Source organism: Triticum urartu, chromosome 1 (genome assembly GCF_003073215.2).
Source record: "Triticum urartu cultivar G1812 chromosome 1, Tu2.1, whole genome shotgun sequence".
Classification (NCBI taxonomy): Eukaryota; Viridiplantae; Streptophyta; class Magnoliopsida; order Poales; family Poaceae; genus Triticum; species Triticum urartu.
The window spans coordinates 72,860,258-72,868,387 of record NC_053022.1 but is presented as its reverse complement, the minus strand read 5'-3'; positions in this window follow the sequence as shown (position 1 = coordinate 72,868,387).

Here is an 8,130-nt window from a genome sequence, read left to right as displayed (position 1 = left end):
CATTTGTACTAAGTGGGAATACTACTTGTGCATCCAAAATCATTAAACCCAGTTTTGCCACATGAGTCCACCATACCTACCTATATGTGGTATTCTCATGCCGTTCTAAGAAAATTTGTATGTGCCATCTCTAGTTTTCAAAATAATTTCCTTTTTGAGTGCTCGTACCACTCATGAAATGGTAGGGGTGGCTAATATTTTTCCATGCTAGATGTGTTATTCTCAAGATGAGTGTTTGTGCACTTGTCATTGCATGAGAGTAAGGCAAAGGTAATAGGGATGCCCAGTCCCAAAATAAAAAATTAACTTACTTTATGTTGTCAAATAATAAATTCCTTGGAAAGTGTTGGTATGGAAGGCACCCGTGGATACGGCTAGCCATGGATTGTGAAAGAATGGTGGAAAAACGAATAAACTTTATCTTCTGTTTGGGAACCGCCTATGATATATCTAGCATGGAAAGTATTGGGAACTACTCGATTGTTTTCGTTGACAGGAAAAGCATGCCACCCAAAATGTTTTATCTCTATATTTTTCACTTTGAGCTCTAGCACCTCTACAAATCCCTACTTCCCTCTGCGAAGGGCCTTTCAATTTACTTTATGCAATTTTTATTTTGAGTCTCCATCTTCTCTTGAGCATTGGGTGTAGCTAATATGCGAGTGTGTTTCATGAATGGATCAATGACTGAGCATGATGGGCTAGGGATAGCTTGCTTTAGTGTTGATATTTTGAAAGACATGTTTGCTTGTTGATATGCTTGAGTATTGAAATTTTTATGTCAAAACTAGACTATTGCTTTGAATCATATAAAATTCCAAATTTCCATGCTACAAAAGAAAAGAATATGTGATGAACATGATAGGCAGCATTCCACATAAAAAATTACGTTTTTATCATTTGCCTACTCGAGGAGGAGCAGGAATTAAGCTTGGGGATGATGATACGTCTCCAACGTATCTATAATTTTTTTTATTCTTCCATGCTGTTATATTATCATTCTTGGATGTTTTACAATCATTTTATAGCAACTTTATATCATTTTTTGGGACTAACCTATCTACATAGTGCCCAGTGCTAGTTGCTGTTTTTTGCTTGTTTTTTACTTCACAAAAAATCAATACCAAACGGAGTCGAGACGCAGTGAAACTTTTTGGAGATTTTTTTCGACCAGAAGACATCCAGTGGGCCAAAGAAGTACCAGAGGGGTGCCCCGAGGGGGTACTATCATAGCCCTAGCATTAGCCTTCGCTTGTCTTTGCATCTCATCATGTCATCATCATGTTAAGTTCATGAAAGTTGAATTGAGGTTAGTTGAAACCCTCAGAATCAGTTCAGAAATAATCGACATTAAAATCTCATCAAAGAAGCCCAAGAAAATGTTCCTGTTGAACTTTGAAAAATATTAGAAAGAATAAAATTCAAACAAATATTTCTGGAGGCTTTAAAATAATTATTTTGGGCCTTTGATTTAAATCATAAACTATTTGAATTGGAGTTATTTCTGTTATAAAAGAGATACATGTCCAATAATCCTGAAACTTTATGAGTGGCTCTAGTATTACATCTACAGACCACATGAATATTTTTAGGAGCAACAAAAATGCTTTAGTATTTTTACCAAATCCAAAACTACAGAGAAACAAATTAGAAAAGAGAAACAAAATAGAAAGGAAAGCCTACCTGGCTCTTACCTGGCCCACACTGTAGCAGCCCACTCCACCGGGCCCATGCCAGTCATCTCTCTCCTCTCGCCAGGAGGATGAGAGGCATGTGCCCGGCGCCTGGGGCCACACGTTGTGGCCACCTCCTCTCTCCCGGCCTACTCGTCCCGTTCACGACGCCACTGTGGAGGCCACGACCCCCTGCACCTCTCTCTCCCTCGAGCGCCCTCCCTCCTCTATCTCTCTCGCGCGTCGACCCAAACGCGCCCGTCGCCGCCGCTCGCCACCACCGCAGCCACTGCCTCCCCCTCGACCTTTGAGTTGATCACGAGCTCCGCCGCTCCGTCCTCGACCTCCTCACCAAGATAAGCATCGCCGGACGCCCTGCTTCACTGGCATCTTCCTCGTCTTCAAGCTTCGGAAACGCTGACCATCACCGTTGATCCGCAGCAACTGGAGCGTCCCCGAACCACTAAGCTACCCTGCCGCCTCCCTGTGAGCGCCCGCTTCGACTCCCCCTCTTCCCCGGCCTCTCCACATCCTCTAGTTCATAGTTGCACAGACACCGAAGCTCCGCCGCCGCATATGCTCGCCGTCACCGCCGCTACACGCCATCCCCGGCATCCCCACGACCACCACTGGATGCCCTGCACCACGGGCATCCCCACCGCGTCGGGTCATCACCAGTGTAACCACGCCGACATGGCACGACCATTATTAGGGGCTAATCCGAGTAATTAACCGCCCTTCAGCCGCTGACAGTGGGCCCCGCGGAGGGTCAAAGTATGAGTAAATGCGGGATTAACACCCGTGTCACTGACCAGTGGACCCCACTATTCAGGTTTGACCCAGTTGACCACTGACCTAGTGCTGACGTAATAAACCATTTCTGGATTATTTCTATTTTAGAAACAATTAAGAAATTCCAGAAAATGTTATGAACTTCTAAAAATCATATAAAATCAATCCTAACTCCAAATGAAATAATTTATATATGAAAAATGATCAAAAAAATATGAGGAATCTGTTTATTGCATTGTCATGCATGTTTGAACAACTTAAAGTTACTGTATAAGACAATTTGAATTAATGGCATTTGAAATGCCTTATATGGAGTTTGAATTTGAATCTAGTGTTCAAACGAACTCCATTTAAATCGTTGCTAGCTGCATGAGCTCAAATCACAACATATTTCCATGTCACATTCATGCATCATATTGTTGCATTGCATTGATTGTGTTCCTTCTCTATTTTTCAGTGTTGTTCCCTCTCAATGGACGTTGTTCCGACGTTGTGATCGTTGACACCGATGAAGAGCTATACTATCTTCAGAAGTGCCAGGCAAGCAAACCCCCATTGAGCATTCCGATACAATCCCACTCTCTCACTCTTGCTCTCTTTTACTGCATTAGGACAACATCGATTGAACTGTTACATGATGCGGTAGTTGAACCCCTTTCCTTTGCATGATCTGTCTTTGCCATAGTAAATAGTTGAAACCCACTAGCATGAGTAGGAGTTTTTTGAGCCATGATGTGCCTACTCATTCATCCTTTTTTGGCATGCCTGCTATTGCTTAGAGTTCTGTCAGGTCTGATTCATCCGGGATGGATTGGAATGGTGTGAACATGTCCTACTATGTGAGAGCTAAGTGTGTGAACACGATTTGGTAAAGGTAGCAATGAGAGGCCATGCAGGAGTACATGGTGGGTTGCCTCATTGGGACCGTCCTCAGGAACTGAGTTCTATGTCTGTGATCCAAGACAGTTACTACCACACATTGGGTTCCGGTATCTCGACCCCTCTCGGCTTATTAATCACCGTGATCTCTGTCCAGGAGTTGCAACAAGTTTCTAGTGTTTGTAGGTAGTGCTAGTAGTCTACCAAGTGGCACCCGGTACAGGTGGGCTTGGGATAGACTAGGGCAATGGCACGGTGTACCAAGTGGCACCCGGATGGTGGGCTTGGGAACCCTGCTCACATCATTTGGGGCCGTGATGGAAACCTTGGTCGGACTCCCTGGCGGATGGAACCCGAATAGGTGATAAACCTGTACTAGAGTCTTGCGTGGTTAGTCAGGTCATGGCCGACACCCTCGCCAGGCTTCCACTTGAAGGTTGTCGAGATATATGACGTGTACATGGCGGTAAGTGGCGAGAGCATGTGTGAAGAAGTACACCCCTGCAGGGTTAACATGATCTATTCGAATAGCTGCATCCGCGGTAAAGGACTACTGGGTTGCTTGTTGTAACATCCCAATTTTCAATTTGGATGTTATACATAGGTCATCATATGCATATCATATTTTTCTTTGCATTTTTGGTTGTGATCCTAGAAATCTTAAGCAACTCAAGGACCCAAGGAGAGAGTTGGAGATTTCACAAATTTTCATATTTGAATTTTTCTCAAATTTGAAAAGAGGATCAATTTGATTTTAATATTTATCTCTCCAATTATTTCCAAAAATAAAAATAAATGAGAGAAGATGAAATGACTTCTTCAAAAGAGAGGAATATTGGAGAAGAGATTTTTAAAATCAAATAAATATTTTGTTTGCATTTTATTTGCCATTTTGTCTGAATTAAAAAAATACACATTATTGAAAATTGCAATTTTAGTCCAGAAAAATGTTCACTTTGTCTTAAATATTAGGTTTGGACGGTGAAAATTATTTCTGGCATTTTTAGAATTTTCTTATATCTTATTAGGATTTTTCTTCCGAGTGAAATTTATTTTAAAAAAATCGTCGCCCGACTAGGCCGAAGGCCGAGCCGAGCCAGGCCGGCCCGCTTGCCTCCGCCGCCGCACGCCATCGAGGGAGTCCGAGCCGGACTCCCCAATGCCGCCCCCTGCCGCACGTCGCCCCCCCTCGGGCCTTTAAAAGGTGAGCCGCCCCGCTGCCCGCAGCCGCCCCGCCTCTCGCCACCGCAGCCGCGCCGCGCCTCGCCGCCTCCTGTTGCTGCTGTCGCGCGCCGTCGCCGCCGCTCGCTGTCGCCGTCGACCGCCGCTGCCACCGCAGCCCCGCCCCGCCGTCCGCCGGAGCCGCGCCGGACTTGCCGTTGCCGCCGGCGTTTTTCTCCCGTTAACCGGTAAGAAAACCACACGGTTTAGCCCCAGTTTTCTCTCGCTTTATTTTTAGGGTTAGGGTTTTCCCGGTTTTTCCGATCAGATCTAATTAGCGGACGTTCGCCTGTTAATCTGTATTAGCGAACGGTTTTCATCGGTTTAGTTTTGTTAGCGAATGTTCGTTCATTAGGTTTTTCTTTTTTATTTTATTTTTCGGCCAGGGACCTATCCATTCACAGATTAGTCCCTAATCTTTGAAGCCTCGTTACTTTTTACTCGTTTGTCCAAATCCAATGAAACGAACGCCAAAATCTTCGTCTTGTTCCCCTCTTTCCTGATAATTAACTTGAACATGGTTTTGACAAATTAAAATTTGGTTTAAAACAGATTTGGATTTGAATTCTTTTGATCGTAGTTTGAGTTTCGTAGCTCCGATTCGATTGAATCTTTATGCAAATCGAAGCTCTTCTCTTGTACTTTCAGTTTGGATCTTTTCTTTTGAGTTTTAACTTGCATCTTATGTTGGAGTGCTTATGTATGCTATTGTTTGTTCACAATAGAGTTTCCGGAGTGCGAAGCGTGCTACTATGAGTCACTAGGATTTTCAGATCGTCAGCAAGGCAAGTAACACTTTGATCATACCCCTTTATTACCCAGTTTTTTTGCATTAGTTTTAACCCTCAAACACTGCATGGTTAAGACTTGATAACTTGTGGGTTTTGGGAAGTAGTTGATGAGGTAGAACCTATTGCCTTGCATTCAAACCTGGGGAGTTACTACGTACGTTTATACTGCTATCCTATGCTGGTAGACATGGTTTGGATTTGAGAGAATCCATGACAGATTTGAGAGATTATTGTTAACTAATGTCTAGCTTAAGGTGGCTACTTTAATACACTTTTGGGTGGGTTGGTTTGTGGGCACATGGGGAACCCTGTGTTGTCCAAGGAGATCCCTAGGAATCCGTGCGGTCATCTTATGGTTTGCCACCCAGGCTCAAAGGGATCATAATGTTATTCATGATGGAAACTTCCGTGTGCAACCACAGGCCATTATGGGCACTCGCAAAGTTGAGTATGTTGTGTGACCTCTTTCAGTGGTAGACTAGTAGATGTAGGGGATTGTAGGTGGTCCGGTCTACCCGTCGTAAAGAGTTAATGCTTATGAAAGACTGTGTCTCGGTCATCCGTTTCTCAAACATCATGCAGTGCGAGAAATTGATGGAGGAGATCTAGTCTTGTGGGGAAAAGTGCGCAAACCTCTGCAGAGTGTACAAACTAATCATGGTTAGCCGTGTCCCCAGTTATGGACATCTTGAGTATCTGGTGCTTGAATTATTATGATGATCTCATCACTCTACCTTAATTAATTTGTTGGGTTATTGATTATTATTTGGGATTGAGATGGGATCACCATTCTCAATGTTTATCAACCAACTTTGTAGTTAAATAAAATATATTCCTTTGCTGTAGGAAAAAAACTAGCTTTCTGCAAAATGATAACCATAGAGCCTCCACTAGCCATACATGCATATAGTTCTAACTGTTTCATGTTCATTGCTTTATAGTGTTATTTTGCCAGCATATTCCATGTGCTGACCTACACAGGCTGCAACATATTATGTTGTAGAGTTTTCAGACAAAGAGTAAGGTGCGCTAGGTCGTTGTCGTGCACTCAGCTATGCCGTTGGAGTTGGTGGACTCATTTACCTTCGAAGCTTCCGATGCTATCTTATTTAGATGGCCTTCAGGCATATTATTGTAATAGGTTCTCTTTTGAGACTTTCGATGTAATAAGTGTGTGATTGAAGTCTGTTATAAATCCTCGAGTATTGTGTGTGTCAGCATTGCCGATCCAGGGATAACACTTATACACAGAGATTTGACCGTCTGAGGTCGTATCGCCACAAGATGGTATCAGAGCACACGCTGACTGTAGGACGCTAAGATAAGCCATAGGACCCTCTGTCTACTCATTTCTGACCCTTCTCCATTTTCTACGCTATAGATGGCGAACCCAAGGAACAAGTTTGCTCAACCGGATGAAGACACCCCTTTTGGACTACACTTGAAGGAACCCCCTAAGTACCTAAGCATTGGGATACTAAGCTTCACCAGGACTTACACCGCCACTTTACCAAAAGAGGAGCATTGGACGATTCGAGTTCATGTTCCAGGAAGGACATTCACGCCAGTTACTGAGCCCATAGAGTTTTCCTTTGATGCACCAACCTGGAGTCTAGGAAAGAGCATGGCAGCCCACATCGCCATGGGGCACATCGGTGCAGTTTATCACAAGGATCTTAAGGACACCATCTACCAGATATGTGGACGCCAAGATGAGAAATGGGAGATGATTTGCATCAGGAGGGATAAATCCATTGCAGCCTACTTCCAGGAGTTAAACCAACACATTCGTCGCCAGGAGAACCGGATGTGCGCCAGCATGATCGACATGAAGAAGTTGATGACCAGGAACATGGAGCTAGAAGAGGAACTCAAGTATACACGTGATGGATACGAAGAGGAAATTGTAGTGTTATTGGAGAAGAATGAAAACCTGAAGAAGGAACTAGGAATATTCATGGGAGACCCCGCGCCAGGAGAGGACAACCATCCCGAAGACTACATCATCATCGACGACACCGACTCCGACCCTGATAGTGATGATGATTACGAAGACGAAGCTGGAGCAGATATCATGGGGTCTTCCTCCGATCAAAATTTCTAGTCGACCACCAGATTATCAGTAGTATTCCCACATGCATATAGTAATAGTCCGAGTATTTTGTAACATAGCTAGATCGATTGTATGCCCTTGTTTGAATTGAGTGGTGTGATAATGAATGTGTTTTGTCTCATGTGCATATGGGTAGTGTTTTCCCTTTAGATCTCACTCTATTCTATTATCACCCCTCTAAACCTATCAGATGCCTCTGAGACGTGACCCCCGATTTGTCTTCCCACCAGAGCTCACCCAGTTGATCCAACAACAGAATGCCTTGATGTAGCTACTGGTCCAAACCAAGGCAACAACAACAGCAAAAACAACAGCAACAACAACAACAACAACAACAACAACAACAACAACGACGACGACGACGACGACGACGACGACGACGACGACGACGACGACGACGACGACGACGACGACGACGACGACAACAACAACAACAACAACAACAACAACAACAACAACAACAACAACAACAACAACAACAACAACAACAACAACAACAACAACAACAACAACAACAACAACGACAACGACAACGACAACGACAACCACAACGACAACGAAAACAACAACAACAACAACAACAACAACAACAACAACAACAACAACAACAACAACAACAACAACAACAACAACAACAACAACAACAACAACAACAACAACA